Raw genomic sequence first — 23,953 nt, forward strand, 5'->3', positions numbered from 1 at the left:
ATGTTGTGATATTCTTGAAAATACCTCTCTTAGACAAGTGATTCTAGCCTGAAAAAGTGATTAACTGAAAAGTGATATGATAGTCAAAAGAATATGGTACATAGGAAGTCATAAGAAAAATGGAGACATGGAATATGGAGCAATTCCACTGTTTCTTTCAATGCAAAGATTAAGTGTCATTATGTGAAAATGTCAAGGATATGATTCAGAAGGAGATGCTGCAATGTGTACCTAAGCAATCGAACTCCAAGCCGTGTAATGCAGTGGACACAAAAATTTTGTTTAGAAGAGTAGAAATTTGAATAATTTAAGGTATAAAATTTAATTATTATTTAATTATTTAAAATTTTATCAATGGAATAAAAATACATCCAAAGCTTTACACTTGTGCAAATAAATGTGGCATTTTAAGAGAAGATTCAAAAGTAGGCAGAACCTTAGTTCAGTCTGATATGGTTCGTGCTGCATTCATTGCACTCCACTTTCCCTCAGAATGAGATTTTGTATGGATATTACTCAAAATATTATTTTGAAATCAAGCCAGACCAAGGCTGAAGACACGAAAGTGGAAATTAGGATGAAGAGCCCTCAAAACCACAGTGCCAGGAGTGGGGAAATAAACAAGGCTGAAAAGAGAATGTGAGCCTACCGGAAAAAAATAAGAATAAAAAATTGTGAGTACTCAACACTGAGCTCAGTATGCTAAAGGGGAAGCAGGAAAATACTGAAATGAGAGCCAGAGTAGTGGCAAGGTCCAATTATCTCTTCCTTTATGTGCTAATGGAGGCAGTATTGGGACATCCCAGCCAGCAGTTATGTCACAACACTAAGAGCATCCGCCTCCCTTCTCTCCTCTTCTAAACATCTGCTTCGTCCTCTCTGTCCTAACAGGAGGTACTCCTCACTCCTCAAGAGTTTACAGAACCTCGATTGAACTTACGCAGTTTGTGTTCAGCAGCCTATCAGGAGTAAAGACGAACAGAAAAGAGGACACATTGTGTCTTGGGTTGAGCTCACTCGCCCACTTGAATTCGCACTTAGAAGATGTATGTGTTTGTGGCAGTTAAACCAGAAAGGTAAGTGAACTTAGTGCTTGTTTTAGAAGTCTGATCCATTTGGTTCATGTGACTTTGTTTCTGGTTAAAGTGACATTTAGGGTAGGTCCTCTTACTCTTAACTGTTCTGAGTGTCTCCTCTGTCTGATTAACAAAAGCTAAAGAATACTAAAATTTCAGCCAAAACAAAACAAAACAAACCCCCCCAACAAATATCGTCAGGATGTTCAAACTGAAGCTGAATGTTCTGGACTTAATCCTTCCATCCATATTCAGCCATAACTCCCAGCCATTACTGATGGGAATTTTGCCAGAGCAAGAGCTAAGGAAGAAAGAGACCCCTACACTTGATTTTTTTTTTTTCTTCCTGGAAATCAGTGAAACCAATGGAAACTTGTTAGTTAATGATGCCATTTCAGAATTTCAAACTTGAATGTGAAAAGAAATGTGTAAATGTTACAGCTGTTTTCTGTTGAGTGAGTAATGAACCTTCTGTTTTCACATAGACACGTATACGTAGCTGATAGAACTAAGATTTTTGAAGACACATCAGCACTGTGGCAAAATGTTTGGTTTGTGTGCTGCCTCTCTCTCTGGACTCTGTAGATAATCATGCTTGCTCTGTGTCCTGCTATTTACCTTTTCTGTAGTCTTGTATTTTGTCTCCTTATCAACAAGATTTACTTGCAGTTGTGTCAGTGAATCAGTATTGTGTGACCATAAAGGACAAAAGAAGCAGAGAATCTCATAATCATGCAGGCCTGAAGGCATCTCTGGAGATCATATAGTTCAATACTCCTGCTAAAGCAGGTTCTCTATACTAAGAAACTGTAAGCGAACAACCTTCTGTGGTACAAACACTTGGTATAAAAAGCAACCTTGGCATAGAGACTGCCACCAATTTATATAGCATCCAAACCAGAACGGGCAAAAATGTGTCTTCAGAAAGTTGGAACAATTCATGGAAAATGGATTATTGTGGAGATAGTAAACATGCAATTTTTGTTTCCCAACTATATCACCATTACAAAGGAAAATCAGTGAATGATGAGGAGTAACAGAAGTCCAGACTGTTGCCTGAATACCTATGATGATGCATTGTGAGATCCAAGGGGTAATGACATCAGTGAGAGATGGCTGTGACCTTGCTAACCCTTGCACAGAGCAGCCTAGCTCATGCCTGTACTCCATTTGGACATATCTGTGAGTCTTGGACCACTGGTTGGGGATTTGGCTATGCTGTGCTGTGGGGCTGCTGGCAGCTGCTCTCAGTACCCATCCACACAGCACCACCTGTGTTTCCCCAGCCCTGGCTGGCTCAGCAGCAGCAGAGGTGAGTGGTGTGGGGTTTGCTGGGTCCTTAGGGGCAGCTTGTGGAGAGCAGGGGACAGGTGGGCTTCCTGTTGAGAGACTGGGTCATGGCTACTTCCAGCCCTATGACCGTGACCTATCTCTCTCTTTTGTACTTTGTGGCAACCTCTGCTAGCTGGAGCACCAGTGCAGGGGAGCAGCTTTACAAGCTTGGCTCTCCCAAGCCCGCTATACTGCCCGGAGTCATGGAGGTGGTGGTGGACTGGACTTGCCCCATCTGTGGACACAGTCAGGACAATGTTGCTTATGTGACCCCTTGTCTCCACAGCTACATGCTCTGGTGGGCGAGGAAGAAGCTGAGTTATGCCCTCTGAGGGGGACAACATAGAGACCATCCAATACTTGGTGAGATCAGACAAAGATAATCTGAATTGTTCTGTTCTGCAGCCAGCAGAACACTCAGATGATGGCCTGCAGGATGAACAGGGGCCTGCAAAGCCAGTGCTTGTGGCTCCTGAACACAACTTCCCACTCAAGATCTGGGCTGCCTTTTTCCAGGAATGTCCAGAAGATCTCAAATCAGCTCTGCAGTGGTTTCAACAAGAGATTGAGGGGCTTTCCAGCAAGGAGTGGTGAGAAGTGCTTGTGCTTGTGGGGCAGGGCACTGCTGTGAGCTTCCTGTGTGTGTACATTGCTGCAGGTGCTGTAACCAGCGTGAAGAGGCTTATTAAAATCCTTATAGCTCTGTATGGCCCTGAGTTCTGCTGGCTGCAAGACTCCTAGTATGCCCATGCTGCAGGAGTGTAGGAAGACAGCCCCGTGGTCACCCCTACACCTGGTGCGTCCCATTAGGGATCTTCTGCCTCTGGCCTGGGCCACTCCACCAGTTTTGAAGGCCCTGGCACTGAGAGCTCCCTAGCATTCTTTGTAGGGGTCCTGGGTACCCCAGCACAGCTCCTGTGTCCTCATTGGAGCATAGTTCAGTTGACTTGTGCTCTCATTGCTTTTGCATTTGATGTTGGATGAACTCTCTCAAGAGGTAAAGCATGCTTTTCAGCTGAAGTAAGAAGCTGATCAATATTTTTGTTTTATGTTTTTTATATTCTATTGAAAACAAGTACATTTAAAAATATTTTATTACCAGCTTTTTCATGAACTCTTGAATAATTTGGAAATTAGTTTGTAAAGAGATTGTGACTTTTACTGCTTAATAAAAAAGGTAAAGGGAAAGGACTCCTACAGGACTGTATTTCCAGCCTTCAGATAAATGTGTTAATATTTGTTATAAGTAGTATACTTCCATACCTCTATTTCTCATAATATTCATTAAGTAACATTCAAGTCTTTCTTTTTCTATGACCCCCGACTTTTCCTAATGTAGGAATTAGACTTCATCCTTTCTCCTGAAATGATGCAAGGATAGTTACGTTTGGAAAAGCAAGCAAGTTAATTGTTACATCTTTATGTGTAATGTATGGCACAAAATTATCTGTGCAGTTTTTTCAGTGGACACTTTGCACTAAAAGCTGAACTATTAGTATGAAACTAAAAGACTTTACAGTGCTTCACTGCCCTTAGATGAAACTTAGGAAAAAGACATCAAACAAATATGGTCAATATATTCTACTGTATCTATACAAAATCTTTTTGTTCTCAGTGGGAATTAATCAACTTTTTTCATCCTAAAATTGCTCAAGGCAGGCAAATGTAAAGTTATGTTGGAGGGTCACGTCCGTCCAACTCAATTCTAGAACTCCTCCATTTTATAAAGCTGTTCTACTTGTGTGTATTCGATGTTCTGTTCTTACTACAGGCATACTAAACTGAAACTATTGCTTTATGAAATAGTGATTTTGTTTTGGCTGTCAGTCCTATGTTCACTGAAATTTATGCAAATTCCAACCATGTTTTCCTTTGTATTAGACTCCAGGCTTTGGGATGAATTTGGGATATATTTGTTGAAGGTTTTCTGTGCTCTTACTGTATTGTGTTCTTTGTCATTAGTAAATGCGTTGAGCACTCTGGAAAAGGAAAGAGGCTTGGGAAGGGAAGAGCTTTGGATGAGGGCAGCCAGTAGAGCAAACCTTCATTATTATTGAACAGTTTTTCACTCTTGGCCATGTTAAATTATAGAACTGTTTTCAGTTCTTGTGCTAAATACAGCCTCGTGACCAAACTTGGCTCCAACGAGAACATACTGCTGCTTGCAGCTTTGTGATCTTCATCATCAGTTTCAGTCCCATTTTCTACATAACTTTTAAAAGTCTGGTGGATTCTTATAGAAGTCTCTTTGGCTTTTTAAAGAATCTATCAGCTTCAAGTTAACCTAGATCCAACCTCTTAATATCACAGGATTGAAGCTTTAAGCACCTGTTTTTACTAGAAACATGGGATGGAATCACTTAGCGTAGCATGGAGATGTTTTTTTATATCTATCAAGGTATAAATAGAGTTCATAAATATCTACTCAAACATGGAGGGAGGAACACCAGAGCTCTGTAGTCACAAAGTAAGAGCCCAAGGCCCTGAATCATACCTGTGTAGAAATAGGTACTTTGGCTCTCTTTTGCTATTTTCTTTTCCATTCATTTGTGGTTTCAGTTCTTCTCCCAGACTTAATGTTTACATTTTCCCTCTTCATAATTTATATTTATACACAAAACACACACTCTTAATTTTGCCCTTCTTTTAAGCATATCAGTTTAAAACCTTGATATCAACACACGTTAACTGGATTTCATCCAGCCCTTTAAAAGAGCTTCTTCGAATCTCCAGAAATCAGAAGGCATCTGCACAGGCCTCTACTCAAGAGTGGACACAGGTTGTACTCATAGTACAGCAAACCATGTGACAGTATATGATAGGCCTTTATTAAGATGCTGTGATTTACAGAATCGCTTGTTGGATACAATCCCTAAAACATCATCCTCAACATGCCAGAAGAAAACATAATTAGTTTGAAACCTCTTTTTTTGAATCAAAACAGTGTCTCATTTCATAGAATCATAGTATAGCTTAGGTTGGAGGGGACTTAAAAGATCAACCCATTCCAACCCTCTTGCTGCAGGCAGGGTTGCCACTCACTAGATCAGGTTGCCCAGGACCCCATTCAACTCGGCCTTGAATGCTTCCAGAGACTGGGAGTTTATAACTTCTCTGGGCAGCCTGTACCAGGGCATCATCACCCTCTGAATAATGAATTTCTTCCTAACATCTAACACAAATCTTTTTTTAGGTTAAAATCACTCCCCCTTGTCCTATGACTATCAGAATGCATAAAACATTGGTCCCACACCTGCTTGTAGCTCCCCTAAAGTGCTGGAAGACCACAATGAGGTCTCCCCAGAGCCTTCTGTTCACCAAGCTAAACTAGCCCAACTTGTTAAACCTTTCTTTGTAGAAGTTCTCCAGCCCTTTGATCATCTTTTTGGCCCTCCTCTGGACCCATTCCAACAGCTCTGTACTCCTTCTCTATTGGGGACCCCCAGCGGGGACACAACACTCCAAATGAGGCCTCTAAGGGCAGAGCAGAGGGGGAAAATCCCCCTCCCTCTCCCTGCTGATCCCCCTCTCTGTTGATGCAGCCCAGGATACTATTGACCTTTTGGGCTGCAAACGCATACTGCTGGCTCATCTCCAGCTGTTCATCTATCAGGACCCAAAGTTCTCCACAGGACTCCTTTCAGTGAATTCTTTCAGTCTGTGCTCGTGTCTGGGGCTGCCCTGACCCAAGTGAAACACCTTGACTCGGCCTTATTAAGCCTCATTAGGTTCTCATCGTGCCTGTCCATGTTCCTCTCGATTAAATCCCTTCCTTTTGTTATGTTGATGTCAAAAATAAACTTGCTGAGGGGGGCACTCGATTCCAGTGTCTATGTCATTGATAAAGATATTGAAGAACATCAGTCCCAAGACAGACCCCTGGGGAGCACTACTTGTGATTAGCCTCCATCTGGACATGGATACATTGACAACAACCTTCTGGCTATGACTGTCCAATCAATTTATTCACCAAATAGTCCAGCCTTCAAATCTCTCCAATTTTGAGATAAGGGTGGGGTGTGGGCCTGTATCAAAGGCCGTGCACAAGTACAGGTAGATGATGAGACTGCCTTTCCTTTGGCAATCATTGCTATCACTCCATCATAGAAAGCCACCACATTGGTCAGACACAATCCGCCCTTGGTGAAGCTATGCTGGATGTCTTGGATAATCTCACCCCAATTTAAATTTGTTCTCTGCACAGAAAGCTATGTAAATAGTTTTCTTATTTGTGTACAATTAATTGCAGACAATTGCAGAATTATTCCACAAAGAACGTATTTATTAGTTGTTGTTTTTTTTTTTTTAATTACATTTTATTGTTTGTGCGTATGCAAATGCCAGCCCATCAGCTACTCTTGATTGATAAATCTGGTTAAGGTGTTTACAGTGTGTATCACAGCATAAGATTTCAACTGAAACGATTTCAGAAGTAATGATTTTATTACTTAATCCTTAGTCTGTGAGAGGCATATACAGTCTTCAATGTCTTTATATTAGAAAATGGATAGATTTACAGATAGAAATTAACACGGAATATTAATTGACTGAGTTTGTACTCATAGTATCTAGCCATGTGTATAAACATAGAGCACACCAGGTTTACTAGGATATCATAGTTGCAAAATGGTGGTTTTTTACTACGTGTAATTCCATGGGCTAGAACCATGCTAGTAGAAGTTTACTTTCCAGCTCTTTTTCTCTCTCTCTTCACAGTTAATGAGCATTTGAACTTCCAAGGAAACAAGGTGATTTGGATAAAAAAAATCAGAACAAATCCCCCTTGATTGGAGGAATGACAGGAACGAAGAAATGACAAGTCAGTGCCAAACTATTTGCAGACCACTTACACAGTCCTAGAAAAGAATCTGTCTCTCCCTAAAGATTTCTTCCAATGAAGTGCTAAGCTCAAAGTCTTTTGTTCTACCTTCATAATTTTCCAATTTCCATTCTTTTTGCAGGTTTTCTTGTTCTATTTACAGGAATAAACTGAATAGCTATGTGCTACTCTAGTATTTAAAAAAAATATAAGGAAAAGGAGTACAATATAACACAAATGTAAAATTTTTATTATAGCCTGAGAAATGTTTAATGTTAAAAACAGAAGCACAATGTACATTCACATGCTTTTTAAAGTGTTCTGTGAACTTGTAAAGCTCTGAAGAAAGACTTTTATGGACAAAAGGAAAGAGGAACAGAGTCTAATGTCCCATGAACTCTGAACTCTATCAACGAGTTTTACTATAGTGATGTCCTTAAAAAAAAAAGTTATGGTACTGCATGTTTCTGACACATATGGTGATTTATAAACATCAAAATTTTCAATTTATCAACATTTCTTCATCTGATCTTATGCAGTCTTGAATTGACAGATAAAGAGAGTTGCCAACATCCCCCCAGAAAGCAATGTAGGAATTGTTATGCATACACTCACTTAATGCTCCAGTTCAGATATGTAAACCCACCTGGTCAGGAAAGACTTGTGAGATAAAAATGCTCCTTTGAAAAAAATTGAAGTTCAGTGACAGCTTAGATTCTCACTGAAGTCTTAAAAACTTGGATTTAGAAAAAGAGTGAGAAGTTCCAATTTTGTGAAAAAAAAAAAAAGGTTGCAGAAATAGAGGGGAGGTAAAAGTAAAAATTGTTTTTTGTCCTTAGAGAAAGGGTGCAGAATTACAAAAATGCTGTTTTCTGCAAGGCAGTTAGTTTGAGATTTAAAACTTGCTGATTTCATATACTAATGTTTATGAATTTATCTCAGGCTGAATATGTTTTAGACCAGCAAGCAAGAGCTTTTCAAAGCAGCAAATGTAGTTATGTTCTCATTAAGCACTTATATTCTTTTCTTTCCCCATTAAATGAAGATAAGAACATGCAACTTATTGTTTCATCCTTTCCTTCACCTTCACTATTTACTTCTGCTCTTTTCTGCTGCTAGAATGATAATGTTTTTGGGGAAAACTCCAAAGAGAACATCTCCAAAAAACACAGAAAAAAGATGATGAGCTCCTGCAAGAGAGTGAAGGGGTAAAGGAAACAGCTGCCTTGAGGATCTAGTTTGTTCATTCATAATAACCGGCAGGAAGAGAGGATACTTTTCTGATTTTAAGTCTAGGACCAGCTGTCCTTTTTGGTGCTGAATGTACCAATATGTACAGATATGATTACTACTCTTGAACTATCTTATAAAAAGAATAAGTCTGGAGGTACTTTCTAATGCAAATACAGGGAAGAAAGAAAATGAACTGAAATATTTTTTTACAAAAACAAGTACTGGAGCATTTCAAGTCACATTCATCCTCTTCCTGTGTCTTTGGCACAGACATCTCTCCTTGCATAACTGGAGTGAAATGGGCTGTCCATTCTATTTGTGTGAGAAAAGTGTGGTTTCCTGCCATCTAACCATTGCCTCACCCTACAACATTAGGGTAAAGAAGGACCTGTTGGTAATTTGTTGGATTTTGGTTTTTAACAATGACCAGGTATGAAGGCCGCTAAGATCAGAATCAATGGTTAAGATGAAGAGCTTGAAGACAACTGGAAAACAGAAAGGGCAAAGGATTCCTTCGTTTCAACAATATAAACCTAACTGTGGAGGCTACAGAGGTGAAAGAAAAAAAAACAACAACAACCCACTATGCTAAGCTTAAAAAAAGCCAGATCAGTTGCAAATAAAGACAGATGAACTTTGTCTGAGCAAAACGAGGAGGGATTTGAAGCTTATCTAGATAAATGGGATTTCAATGTTAAAGCATGCTTTTTCTCATGGGCATCATTTATTTTAATTATCCTACTGAGGGAAAAGATTATACTTTGGACAGAAGGAATTTTGCCTCAACATCTTGACCTAATTAAGAGTTCATTGACATTTTATATTTGAATTTTGTCACTAACATGCACATGACCTTGGAAAATCACATTGGTTATTGTTTCATAAAACAATCTCAAACAGTCATATGAAACATAATGGGAAAGATCATTTATTTTTCTGGCTTTGAATATGGAAGGATTTGTCCACTTACATGTTATGATGTTAAAAGACTGCATAAACTGCCTAATAAAATTTAACTTCTTGTGCTTGGATTGCTAAATAGTCTGCATAGTTGTGGCAAAAGGTTAAATGGCAAGACACTTACTTCACCAGCAGAGGTTCTTGGCATGTCACGTATGAACATACAGAACATACAAAATGCACTGTGCTCCTTCATTTCAACAACAAATAAAGGCAGCATGAACAGCGTGTGTCTTTCTGCAAAGCTTATAGGTCTGCTTTTTTGACATGACTTTTCTACACACTGTCCTCCCATTGGGTTTCTGGTGGGGTAGGGAGCAAGGGGAGCTGGGAGGGTTATATACAGGCTATGAAGGTAAGAGTAGGAGTTTAATATAAGAAAAAAATTAATAGCCTAGAAAAGTAATAATGAGCATTGCTATTATCATCTTGGATTTTGAGTCAAGGCTTGTGTGGTGGAGCATTCAGCTTCTTTGTCACAAGGTCATAAAGTTCAGAGCTAATAGCTAGTAAATTTACCCAAGGGTTTTCAAAATGGGAAAAATTCCATCCTCATTTAATAAAACATATTTTTTTAGAAAATCTTAGATAAAATTTAAGAGGATTCTTGAAATGAACGTGACAAATTTGCTGCTAAGAGGTAGAAAGTGTCCACCATAGACTTCTGTGTTTTGGGAGGACCATCTGTTGTGATTAAACTTCCTGAAAGCATTGGAAGAGATTTGTTTTTCTTCTCTCACACATTGAAAACAAGTTTTGAAACCTTAAGAGCTGTTGTGAAACAATCATCTGGCAGACTCTGCTACATTTTCCTTCCAAATATTTTTAAATTTATATTGTGTCTAACACACCATTTTTCCAGAGAGTTACTGGAGACATGCAGTCTCTGTCTGCTACCTTAATTCTATATTTAAGAGTGCTTGAAGAGTTTGAGGTATCCATTCAGGTTGCAAAAGCTCTGAAGGTAGGAAATGACATGGCTGAAGGGTTTGACTCTTCAGACTCTCTCTGAGCAAGGCAGCAGTATCATGAATAAGGTATACTGAATCAGGCTTACAATCTTACAGACAAATCTGTATTTGAAGTGAGTATTTACTATTGATTTCAAAAAGCATCAGACTTCAGCTCCAAATTAGAAAAGAAATCAATTTTTTTGCTGTATTGTTGTTTTGAACAGAAATACAACGGGTACAGAGGATACATAGGGAAGAAGCATCTCATTGCCATTCTACAAATTCATGAATTTTCAGTCATTACTGCATACAGATGCATATGTGATGCTGTATGCTGCTCAGATAAGTTCCGGAAGAGAAATACTTTATAGGAAGTCATGTGCCCTTCTGTGCAACTCTCTGTGCCTTCAGTAGAAAGAGAACAGTGTTCAGCACCTGAAAGCATGACTTTCACTTCTATGTGTTTATGCCAAATGCAATTCTGGTGTGCACCAGAAAAGCAAGTTTTCATATGGCACTGCCTGCAATTTATTTACACTAGAAGTTTTGATGCCGGAGCCCATGTAGAACAACCTCTGAGCATGGTCTGACACCCACATACATCCAAGTTCTTGGATCTCTACCGGTATTCTCAATTTTGTTGCAGGTTTAAAACATGAAATAGCACTCACTGAGCTGACATAGCTCTTGCAGAGTGTTTATTGTATGGCGGTAGCTCTGGATTTCACTAAGCTGGTTGTCTTTTCCCTGCTCTTTTAGAAGCCTCATGAGCCCACTGACTCCAGAGAGACAACGCAGGAAATTGTTTGGGTTGGTTTATTATTCTGAGATGTTTGTTTAGTTATGTGGAGCTCTCACTATCTCTGGCATGCCAGAGCAGCCTAGCTTTGAGGACTATGCTGACGCTGCTTAGTAAATAGGTGAATCAAGCTGTCTCTTCTGCTCCCTCTTTTTTGTTTGAAATGCATCTGAAAGAATCAAGACAAGGTGAAGTAGATGCCGTCCAGATTAGAAGTCCAGCAGTTACTCATTAATAATGAGTTTTGAGAGCTAATGAACCAGCAAATCTATGAAAGCTTTGCTAGCAGGGTTAATCAGGTTAGTGGGATTTAGAACTGGAATGGTTGCAACATACATTGGAGGCAACATTCCTGTAGGCATAAGCAAAGAACTCAGACTTAGCTGTAGGAGAAATGAGAATCCAGAAAACTACCACCAGATGTGGTTTTTTACATCCAGTTTAATTTCCACTTGTCTTCCACTACTGTGGTCCAGATGGACTCAATGTAAGTGAAGAGATACCAGAGCCCACTATACATTGTGTTGTGAGAATGCTCTTGCATTTCCTGAATTTCAAGTCCCTGTAGATGCTGAAAAAAAAAAAAAAAAAGAATCCTTTCAGCTTTGATTTACAGATACAGATAGAGAGCAGAATAAAAAGAACTACAAATACATATACATATATAAACCTCTCATGTAGCCACTTCACTGTCACTATGTATCTGCTTTCTTGCCTCATCTCAAAGTCAAACTACACAAAGTAATAGAAAAGGTATTAAATTCATGAAATAACTCTAGCTCTTGGGAGCTCTGGTCGCTCTTTGTGCACCCCGATGTAGCTGCATTGTCCCTGTTCATTGCAGGGAAGCTGAACTAGAATCTTCCTTCCAACTGAAATGGTTCTACGACTTTATCAAAGCATTGACTGAACAGAACTATACAGAGCTTAAGTTGGAGGATGGAGAGAACATCCACTTGTGAATAGTTCAAGGAGTAAGGGCAAGAGACATTAAATTGGAGGCCACCAATTTCTAAAATAAGACAAAAATTCTTCTTCTTTTTTTTTTTTTTTTTTGCTATCCTCTTTACTACATGCACAGTGGAAAACAAACTCTGGAACTGAGCAAGCATGAACTGTTACAGAGGACAATAATATCACTGGGTTCAAATAGAGTCAGTAGATTCAGAGGAGAGAAGTAAGTATGCCTGTTGAACACTAATGAATACTTCAGGTATACACTTCAGGCTTACACTTTACTAAAAGTTCTTGTGCTGTTGGATGATGAAAGCTGAGACACTTTACTAGGAGATGTTTTATCTTGCAATTTTACATGGCTTTCTTAAACTGTCACTGGTGCCCAATGTTGGAAGTGAGCTGCTTCTCAAAGCAGTGCTTGACCTCTCCCAGTATAGGGTGGTTTTTACATCCTATGGATATGCATTCTCTATTTTGTCATTGGATTTCTTCTCAAACATTTTGCCAGGCATTAGAAGTGTACAGTAAAACCCCTTCTTTCAGTGGTTGACAGTTCATGATGGTGAAGAAACCAGTTTGTGTGCGTGGAGACAGAAATAGGAACATTGTGCACAGAAGTTGCGGACTAGGCTAAAGGCAGCTCACTTGAGGAATGCTGGAGAAGAAATATTTTCCATCTGTTTACATAGCTGGAATGTTTCCCCCACTTGTCAGCAGGTCAATACTTTTATCATGGCTGTTCAACAGAACCAGGATGGAAAATCATGTTTCCTTCAGGTGCTCAAAGTACAGCAAACACATGATAGAGCAGCTTTGCAGTTTATCAAAGAACAAGGCAGTTGCTAATGCAGCAGATCATGTTCTGTTCTAAGCCCTGTCTGCTTGTCACTGTGGGAGGTGTGTCCCTGGGTGTGTTTGTGCATCATGCAAACCTGGACAGAGTCAGCAGGAACAGAACGCTGTGCATATCTGAGAGCTGGATGTCTGTTTCTCCCCTGTCTTAAAGACAGACTGAGAAGGAGTGCTCACTCCCTGAGGCATTTTCTAAACATAAACATGTTTAGGTCAGAGCCTTGGAACAGCAGACAAACCAAGTGATACCACCCAGGAGGTGGGATAGCCTGAAAGCCCTGCACAGAGTGCAACAGAAATCCAGAAATGTCCGACAGAGGAGGAACTCCACCCAGCTTCCAAAAATAATGCAGTGCAAACCTTGGGATGCAAACTTGTGAAAGGTTTGTACAGACTGTATACAAGTTTGCAGTAACTCGGAACTGGCATTGTTCATATTTGCAGAGGCATTTCTTAATCTCTTTTCCTCCACTCTTAGTTCATTGATTGCTAAACACTTTTTTAAGAGTAGCTTTCTATTAAGGATGAGCAACAACGAAAAGTACATGCAAAGAGGATATTTAACATCCTTTTGAAGGATGCACTGCATTTCTCTTATAATAGCTCTTAATTGTGCAACTGCTTGCATCTGATAGGACAGTGCATGTGCTTAGAGTGCACATTCATGCTAAATGCTTGATGGGATCACAGCCATGAGGCCTGACTTAGAGACTTTGAGGTGCCAGAGAACAAACAGATTTTCACCATTCTAGTGTCAGTTAAATCAGAAAGTATCTTTGCATAGAATTAGCTCTGTCAAGCTGATGAGGATTTTGTAGAGAAAGCATTAGCAGCATGAAGGCAGAGGATGGCTGTGCGAAATCCGGTAGATTCCTAAAACCGTGATTCTGTTAATAACCAAGATGAGAATCAAGGCCTACCAGGCTGCAGTGTTTTCAGCCCCCTTCATTTGCAACCCAGTTGGTGGGCCAATTGCTTTCTTTGGCTGTAAGAACAATTTGGAGTCTCTCGCAAACCTCTCCTCAAATCACAACAATTTTTATCAATTTCAGGCAGAGAAACATCAGGGTTAGTGGGGCTGCTAACCTAATGTCAGGGCTCTATGTTAAAAAGTTTCACTAGTAATCAAATGATTTCCATTTTATGTCCCACCTCAGCCTACAACCAAATGCTAAGCTCTTCTGTGTAGCCTTGACTTTTGCAAAATAGAATTGAAGTCAGACCAGGTTGTTTTCACACACACAGATTTTATGGCTGTTGCAGCTGAACCAAACTCTGGTTGTTAGCTGGTCAATAATTAATTATTATGTATTTATCACTTTTCAGCATTCAGAAACTAAATGCAGGTGGAATCACAATGTATGCTTCCCATATAAACTTTGAACCTGAGAAAAAATGGCAACCCTTCATCACAGTATGAGAGAATCTCAAAGAAACCAACAGATACTGAGCTATTGTATGTTTCCTGGGAACAGGTAGACATAGCAGGGAGGTACACTTTAGCGGGGAAAGTCAGATGTAAAAGCTTAATCTTTACTGGACACCGGAGAAACCAAATTACACAATAGGAACCTCCTGCAACAGAAAGTGCAAAGTGTGGGAAGCGAGCATTTCCCCTGGGGAAATACAGAGCATGGGGATGGGTGCTCTTCTGCTCGTGAAGCAACTCATTTTATGAAGTGTGGCAGTACTGCTAACCAGAGTCACAAATCACTAGTGTGTAAAATCAGTGAAAGGAGGGGTGTGATTTAATTCACTCCAGGCAGATACATGAAGATGTTTATTTCTGTTAGATCTAGCCTGTAGGAATTCCTGTGTGACAGGTGTACACGTTCTTGCTGATTGTAAGGACAAAGTTGGGGCACAGGGATTTTCTGCTTTAATACATTGGTTTATGAAGTTTCCTTGCTCCTTTCTTTAAAGAAAGGAGTCAGACTGCTGGAGAAGGAGCAGAACAGAAACAGTGGTTTCCTTCCAATTGGAATCACTGGGGAAAGGGTGGCATAAAATTTTTCTTTCCTATCATTCATCATCCATCCACACATGTCTGTCCACTAGCAAGCACAGAGGGAAAATTGGATGGTGTTGTGTTGTTTATTTGGGACATACATAACGCACATTGGAGGCCAGCAGCTTCCTAAGCATCACTTTGGCCCCACACATGGAGGCATCTGAGCTCACCTAACATTGCTGAACTTTTCCTGAGACATTAATAGCTTTAAAATACTATTTTTCCTTCCCATTTGCCGTAAGTTTATCCAGGAATGGTTAGTTTGAAGGAGATACTTTTATTTGAGCTCTTTCCTTTTCGTAGCTGTGTAACTTGGAGCACTGAGAACTCACTTTTTTTGATCAAGGTCAGGGAGACCGTGTTTTACCAATTATGGTGAGCAAAAGGAAAGATCAGACATCTTCACTTATTCTCAGATGCCTTGAAGAGAGAAAAAACAAAACAAAACAAAACAAAAAACAGAGCCTGTTCTTCAGAGGGCAGTTTGGGAGGTAAGTGTGTGTGATAAAATATATTCCTGGTAGTGAAGGCAGAATAAATACCACCAATACAGACTGAATGGTGATCAGGTCACTGTAGAGAAAGGAAGCAGTCACAGGATGTGAGACCATGGACTGCTTTTCCAAGAGCCCATGAACACTGTGCATGAAAGCCTCTAATGCATTTCATGATGCTGGAAGTGATCATGATTAATGTTATCTAGTGTACCACTCGTTCATATTTTTCTAGTCTATCTGCCTACTGTCAGGGTAAGTTTAAGTTGGAAATCAGGATAAACTTCTTTACAGAAAGGGTTGTTAAGCAGTGGAATAGGCTCCCTAAGGAGGTGGTTGAGTCACCTTCCCTGGATGTGTTTAAAAAATGTTTGGATGTGGTGCTCAGGGACATGATTTAGTGGAGGTTGTTAGAGTTAGGGTAGTATGGTTAGATTGTGGTTGGACCTGATGATCTTGAAGGTCTTTTCCAACCTGAGTGATTCTATGATTCTGATTCACGTGTCTCCCACATCTTCATATTTATTGACATTCAGGTCTGATTTCTCCCAGTCTTAAGCAATATCTAGCTAAGCTGGGCTGAAGTAAGATTTTTGCTTTATTTCTCTCCACAGATTAAAAGACATCACATAAGTCTATAAAACAAAGCCTTGCCTATGCTACAGCCATGTTATTGTACCTATGCACCCATGGCAGGGCAGTAGGAGGGGAGACCGTGGAGTAAGATGGAGTCTTGGCACAGTATCTTTTATTTTTGGAAAGTTGTACTGAATTGTGCTGCCTGCTGGAGCCATTGGCAGGCTGTTTCTCACACTTGGTCTGTGTGTCACTCAGCAAGCAAAAAAGTAGTCTCACTTTTGAGTTGAGTTGCTTGTAATTAATTCAGGCATTTAACAACAACAAAAAAATAAGCAGCATTCGTCAGAACCCACTCTTAATGAGAGCGTCATTAAGAAATTGACTCCACAGAGGATGTGCGCACAACATTCCTTTCACATTTCTCTCTGAACCACTACATTGTAAAATATCACAGTTTCTGTTTGTTTTCCAGAAATTATGGTCCCCATTGCTACCACATCACTGATTTATCAGAAAAGTAATTTCAGCTTCAAGCAGGAATTTTGGACACCTGCCCTGCTTGGCTGCTGGAAATAGACCACCAAAGTCTGATGTTGGGATACCATAGATAATGCCCCATGCAGAAGAAGGGAAAAGACAGACAGAGGAAGGCTAGAACTGCAGGATAGCTCTGGGAGTCTGGTATCTCCCAGGCTTGATTATCCCCTGTGTTAAGCAGCTAGGTGGTCACCTGGGCTAAAATCCTGGTTGTCATGCATGGAAAACACCTTGTTAAGAGTCCTCTTAGAGTAGTTCTGAGAAATAGGGCTAGAGTATGAACTGATGAGCAGAAGCAGTGCTCTGGTTAAATACGTATTTAAAACGAAGGATAGATTTTTTTGCAGTCTGTGTTCCTTGTAGTTGCTATAGCACCATCTAGTGGAAATGTTCTAAAACAGCTCGCGGTTCTTTTTGAAGCTGTTAAGCATCAGTTTGTGCCCACACCAATTTTTATTATTATTATTATTTTTTAAATGAGGCTTACAATGTTGTCCATTTCCTCCAGTGAGAAAAGGTTTATGAGGAAGAACAGCAGGACCAAGAACTTGGCTCAGCCAAACCAGACACAGGTGAGTACAGTAGCTGCTATACTATCCGTGTATTTTCAATTGAAGTTATCCTGTCTTTCCATGGAATACTCTCTGCAGAATGCTTCCAGTACACTCTCAAATGCAGCCTGAAAGGCAGCAGTGAAGAAAACCCATGCCACTGCGCCTACCAACGTTGCTTTTGTCTATCACTTTGCCAAAGATCAGAAAGTGTTTTAAGTGGACCTGGGAGACAGATGTGGCGCTCTTTTGCTCACTTCCTTCTCAGAAGCATTTTGGTCTTAGCTTGGAGGTCCCCAAAGATTATTACTGCCAAGAGGAAAACAAATTGAATGCATGAACTCAGGGGCCCACACCAACTCATATTCAAGAAAGTAACTGCAAAAGAGGGGCAAAACATATCCTGTAAACTAACTTTTTATCAATTGCTTTCCATGCAAGCAGCAGTGAAAAGTGTAGATGACAAGATCCTATTTCAGTTTCTGTTTCTTGAAGCTAGAGTATCAGAAAACTGTAACTGGTATTGCTAGTGCATAAAAAGAGTGAACCCAGTGTTTTCACTAAATCTGAACAGTGTTGAACAACTCCTGCACAAGAGAGAGCACTAAGGTTATCTGATGGGGATTTTAGTCCTATATTGTCTTTCAAAAGAATAAGGACACTAAATTAATATCACCCATGGATCGAGAGAACGAATTCAGGGCCCCAGAAGTCTGTCCAGTTGCTGCAGCACTCACCAGGAGTACCAGCTAGAACAAAGCTTCTCGCTGCCCTCTGGTGATGCTCTGTTAAAACTGCAGGAGCTCGCAGTTAGAGGTGGTTTGATTCACAGACGCAGATGATCTCTGAAAACAGAAACAGAACCTGAAAACATCCTTTTTTTTTTTTTTTTTTTGGTCAGACATCTAGTTCTATTGAAAAGAACATGCTTGAAACTGTTGAAGCTTGATTAAGGAGTGATTTGGAGCTATGCTTTGCAATATGCCTGCAAAAAGGTCATTTTTCAGATTGCAAGTTAGATTCAAGGTCAGCAATAAAATTGTTCAGGCTACATATATTTACCTATTTCAGATGTGCTGACATTCGAAATTGCTCTGGTGCCCAAAGAATCTGAGCAGAATCTGAGCATCTATGAGTTACAGAGATGTTCCAGAAATTTTCAACACTGAGAAGTAGAAGGAAGACAGTAAGCCAAGCAGCCATGCACTTCTGCCTGCAAGCACAGTCTCATGTCCTCCTGTCATTTGGGAGTAGGAAGGAGCCCTGCACTGACGAGTGGTCAACTAAAAGTGGTGTTTTTCTGACAAAGCCTTTTCTGGAAACTGCAAGGATTGGGTGGTATAGTGCAACCTCCTCAGAAATGCCCATTGTTAGCAATATCAAGCTGTTTTATCCCCAGCACTTTTAAAATTATGTTTATCCAAATGGATTACAACTCCATAAATACTTCTGTTTGAATACCAATGAAATCTTTCTGTTTCAGTCTGATATTACTGTTTTTCAGAAGTTCAAGATTTTTTCTCTCTGTTTCAGGATGTCAGGAGTGTAAACTGTTGGTGAACTGGATGCAATATTGTGCCCACATCTTTTCGCATCTCCCTGTCTGACTGTCAAGTTCCAGGACCCATGATCAGCTGCATCATGTCTAAGCCACGGAGGTGAGGAGAGCACCTGAGGGATCTGAAGGAGGCAGAATTTGCAGGGTCTCCTTCTCACCCAGCAATGTACCAGCTCCCCTCAGGGCTTCTTTCTGTCCGGGACTGACAGCTTGATATTTGCTTATTGCTCCCTCTGTCACAGAACATGCCTTTCACCCAGATCAGAGAGGCCCACCCATGGCCACCTTTCTGTGGGTGGCCACGCGTCCTGCCAAGGCTTCCACTGTGTGGGCACATTAAGGTTTGGCCAGACTGAGGAGGAGAGCTGGAAGGAGGGGCTGACGTGGATTTTACGACAAGCACAAATGCAGATTGTAAACAGTGAAGTCTCACAGAGTTTTGACAGAAACATCCCTGTCCTCCAAATGCTGCTCACATCTTCTCTTCAAACCTGTGAGTTCTTGTGCTCTTAGGAAAACCTGTCACAGAATACTTAAAATTCGACAGACACAGTATGATATGTGGCACTGCACAGCCCTGGCTGAGATCTATGCCATGGACCTTCTTTGGAGAGCTCTTCACTGCTTCTGAAAGGCTGGAGCTGGGGGAAATACATTCAGTATGTTATCAGGAAAGACTCGAAGTACAATGTCCAGCTTTTTCTTTGCAATAAAAGTGGTGAGCTTTTAAACCTTGAAAAATAAATTTTATCTCTGCCCTGCTGGAATCTGCTTTTCTGGAAGGGAGATGATGTCTTCTAACTAATGAAAGGTGTAGCAATCCTTCTTTGGGACAATTTAAGCTACACTGTAATAGGTGTTACTACAGGTAACTGAGTGACAGTGACAGTCTGAGTCCCAGATCTGTTCTCACTCCTAACTAACTATGGAGGCCAGCTTGGCTTTAGACAAAGAGCTCCTGTGAGTTTTGACAAATGGGGATAAATACACTATTCAACTCAAGTTTTTATCTGATAACCAATGTGCTGTTCATAGGGGGCTTGAAACATATCGCAGACCCTTAAACAGCATTTATACGTTGCATTTTTAAAACATAGGTACTGAAGTATCCCATGGGCCTGCTCTCTGGCCCTCCTATTACCTTCTCCCTTTGTCAAGCAAGACAGGATTTGGAAATATCTGTCTGTCCCTGGATGAACACTTTTTGATTTATGTATTTCAAATGCTTTTTCTCTGGAGTGTCAGTGATGGAGGCTGGCCGGAGAAGGGTAAGATGACTGCCTGTGTGTCACCTTGACCGATGATGGAATCACTGTCCACCATACTGAGTGGCTGCAGGTTCTCCAGGCTTGGCCTTCAGCTACAGCAGCTCACCAGTTGTCCAGACATACCAATTGTTGTTAAGAGGTTATAGAACCATAGGATCACAGAATGGTCCAGGTTGGAAGGGATTTCAAAAGATCAGGTCCAACCTTTTGTGATAAATGGTAGCCTAGATGACACTATCTAGTACTGTGTCCAAAAGCATCATGAAAATCTCCAGTAGTGGGGTTTCTACCGTGTTTCTGTGGAGATTGTTTGAGTAAAGAATTGTTATTGCTCTGAAACTTTTTTTGTATCAAGATGAAACCTTTCCCATTGCCTCTCTCCATATGACTCCTCATGAAGTGAGAGCTCAATCCTCTTCATAGCCACCATTAAATATTGGGATCTGTGATGAGGTCTCTGCTAAGACTTCTCCAGGGTAAGAAGTCCTAACTCCATTAGTCTTTCCACAAGGCAGATTCTTCAACCCTTTGATTACCTTTATGGCAGAAGTTTGGTTTTTTTTCAGACTGTCCTTTTTTCTAATTCTGTGAGCCAGAACTAGACAAAGTACTCCTGGTGTGGACTGACAATTGCTGAGAAGAGTGGGAAGATCATATCTCTCTCTCTTTTAGCAATGTCCCTGAAGATGCAGCTCAGGATCCTACTTGCCTGCATTACTGCAGCAGTGCACCATTAAATCATGCTTGATTGTTGTCCACAAGCAACCCCATGTCCCTTTCCAGCAAGGCTGCTTCTCAGCCACTTGGATCCTAACCTATACCTAGCTCTTGTCCCAAGAGCTGTATCCCATTTTCCCAGGGATTTAAGTGAATGATCCTAGAGTTTCCTGGGTCCTCTTTTGTGCCATTCATGTAGTTGGGTATGATATTTGTCCTGTTCTGGTCATGAGGGATGTCCCCCTGATCTCCATGACTTTTCAGAAATTATAGACAGAGACCTTGCAAAAATGTCAGCTACTTCTCTTAACATGCAGGGATGGATCCTAGCAGGTCCTGCAGTTTGCTATTGGTTGGGCTCTTGCAAGAGGCCACAAACCAGCCCTTCCCTCTTGGAAGGTTGGCACATGAATTGTCTTATCTACTTGATCCTGTAATCTAGTTTCAGTTACTCTAGTGGTGATGAGAATCTTTGCCTTCTCAGCATTCTTTGTAATAGTTTCCATGCCCTGATCAGCAATGGGCCTGTCTTCTTTACGAAAAGGAGGATTATTGAATGCCAGTTGGGCAGTTTACCTACCTACGATGTTCACTCTCCACAAAAAGACAGACATATCTGTATAGCATAATCTCCTGAACTCCTCCTGCTAGACTTTCTTCCCAAACTGGTGCCTATGGTATAGTTTACTTTCTTTGTCTCTCAGATCTCCTTCATTCAAACAATTCAGATGTTCCACCTCCTATAATTTCACTAACTTGTTTTCATGCTTTTTGCCCGTTCCACTCCTTGTGACTACTACTGTCAGAGAAAAATGATGCTTTGTGCAAAGCAAGCAAGTAATACCTTACTGTCTGAGTTGGAGTACCTCTGACATAAACCAGTAGCATGCGAATGACTTCCACAGCCAAGCATGGCATCTGCAGAGCCTTTTAGCCAGATCTCTTTTTTTAGGTCATTAGTGAAAAGGTTGCAGGCCTCCAAATCATTCCAGCTGCCCTCCTCTGCCACCTTCAGTATCCTGGCTCTACTGACTTTGTTCTTCTTTAAAGAGGATGATATGATCATGGTGGTCTTTACTCATTCCTCATGAGCCTAAAGCATATCTGTGGCATCTGAGGAGGAACACAGACTCCATTCAGGCAAAGGGGAGATGACAAATGACCATGGGTTAAGTTAACTTGAAACAGACTTACTACCTGACAAGTTACATACTTATATACAAGAAGATTTTCTGTAGCACCCTTCACCACGCTGCACTTCACATGCCAAGGTGGAGCTCAGAATCAGATGTTGTTCTACGCTTTTTATGTTTTACACAGAATGGTTTGGAAATCACTGTGTAATGGTGATTTACCCTATATGCTGAGATGAGTGTCTTGAAAAAGTGGCATTCTGAACTTCCTTCTCTTTTCCACCATAGTAACAGCATTTATTTGACTAGAGTTGCAAAAACATCAAGAAAGTAAGGCATAGCTTGAAGGCTTGACCCTGAGCTATACTTTATAAAAAAAAACAAGTACATTTACTGGTCATATAAGCCAATATAATAGAGATACTGAAAAATCCATGCATTTTTATTATCAAACAAGAAATTAAAGTTCAGAAAGAGCTCCACTACGAGCACTGTAAAAACAAAAGAAAGAATAAAAAGCCTGACAGTCTTCTTTCTGGTATACAAAAAGTACTTCTGTTCTATCTAAATAAAACACATCAGGAGTTTAATTTGTATCTGAAACTTCTTAAAAGCAGCCACACTCCTAAAACTAAAACTCCTTTTATCTATATACCAACCATACACTTTATTTTATTGAAACTTATTTCCAGGAGAAGTACTAGCAAAAGGGATCATTTGCAGCCTCATGTGTCACTCAGTTGTAGCTGTCTTTTGTCTTGATTTAGCCAGCTTTTTGGATATTCACTCTGACATGGACAAAATGGATTTCCTAGGTATGTGTAGTCATACCAGTGGTCTGGGCTAGTGCACATGTAGATACGTCTATGCGGCCTGGGGAGAAGAATAAGGCTGGGTCACATTGAATCAGCATCTCCTGGACAATTACTTCATCTATCTCCATCTGAAGGCAAGAAGTGAATGGTGGAGGTGGATTTGAGTTTTGCAATTGGTAATTGTGCCAGGACTTGTGAAAGTGCGAACTAGAAAACTTTATCCTTCAGAGTCTGTTTGAGCACTTTGGAAACACTGAACTCGAAAAACTGCTGCATTTCAAGCTTCTTATCTGTGGGTTTTTTTTTTTTTTTCCCCTCAGTAGTCTGCCTTCTCGAAATAAGCTAAACCAGTATAATTTTGTGTAAAAAAATGAATGTATCTCTTGCAGAAACTGATGTCTTGTAAATGTTTCCTTGTAGCACAGTTTTTCAGATATAACCAGTAGATGTCAGTATGCTCATAAAGAACAGTGCAAGGTAGGCTTTTAAGAAGCCTACCTCTTCTGAGTATATGTTTAGCCTTCATTGAGAGACGAATATTTGGATGAGTTTTTTATATATGACATGGATTAGGAGAAGGATTCTTGTCAGAGAATTAAAATTGTTCAGTATTCACACAGGGAAACAACTAGAATGCCTGCACCTGTGTTTTGCTCATGGATGATGTCAAGCAACAACCATCCTATTTCCGAAACACAACCCTTTGTTCCCCCTTTATAGTTCATACTCAGTGGAAGTGCTGCATATAAAGGAAAAACAGAAGGGCTGAAAATCAGAGCTAGTTCTTACTGAAAGTGTTCATGACCTCTAGATCTTTAGCTCCCCACCTCTCATATTTTATAGGTGGCATATTGTTAGCATTTGACGTATGTTTGTTGGCCTTTGGGTTGGTAATCTCTGTGCAACCGCCCATGAACGGGCACCCCCCATCTCATAAATCAGTGCTGCTAACAATGTCCAAAACAAGTGTTTCAAAGAAACCAAGAATTTATGGTCAAAAAGTACAACCTGCTCAATTACAGGCAGCTTAAAGAAACAATAGAGACAATCCTGTAACTTATTCATGTATCAGGAGAACATTTTCTAAGGTAATGAGATCAAAGGCGACAAATAGGACTTAGTTATTTGCCTAGTCATAATCACAAGAGTGCTCTCCTTGATGGGAATCATACGCTGGAAGGCTTTCAAAATATAATTCAGTGAAAGCATCTGTAAGTCTGAGAAAAAGAAAAGTCTGAAAAGAGGATGTGTTAAGAGCTCTAGGAAATATCTAGCTGAACTGTGCTCAGTTTCACTGTTTGATTCTAAA

At 40.3% G+C, this 23,953-nt stretch overlaps 2 long non-coding RNA genes across 2 annotated transcripts; both read left to right on the top strand.

Moving 5' to 3' along the window:
- The first annotated feature begins 842 nt into the window (after window positions 1–842).
- LOC104915726 (uncharacterized) lies at window positions 843–19,478 on the top strand. Its single transcript, XR_014880284.1, has 3 exons — window positions 843–1,076; window positions 17,111–17,174; window positions 18,687–19,478. It is a non-coding gene; the product is annotated as an uncharacterized LOC104915726 (long non-coding RNA).
- LOC146542352 (uncharacterized) lies at window positions 1,083–9,499 on the top strand. The gene is made up of 2 exons (XR_014880285.1): window positions 1,083–7,227; window positions 8,347–9,499. It is a non-coding gene; the product is annotated as an uncharacterized LOC146542352 (long non-coding RNA).
- Window positions 19,479–23,953: the final 4,475 nt, after the last annotated feature.

Source organism: Meleagris gallopavo, chromosome Z (assembly GCF_905368555.1).
Source record: "Meleagris gallopavo chromosome Z, MGAL_WU_HG_1.1, whole genome shotgun sequence".
Classification (NCBI taxonomy): domain Eukaryota; kingdom Metazoa; phylum Chordata; class Aves; order Galliformes; family Phasianidae; genus Meleagris; species Meleagris gallopavo.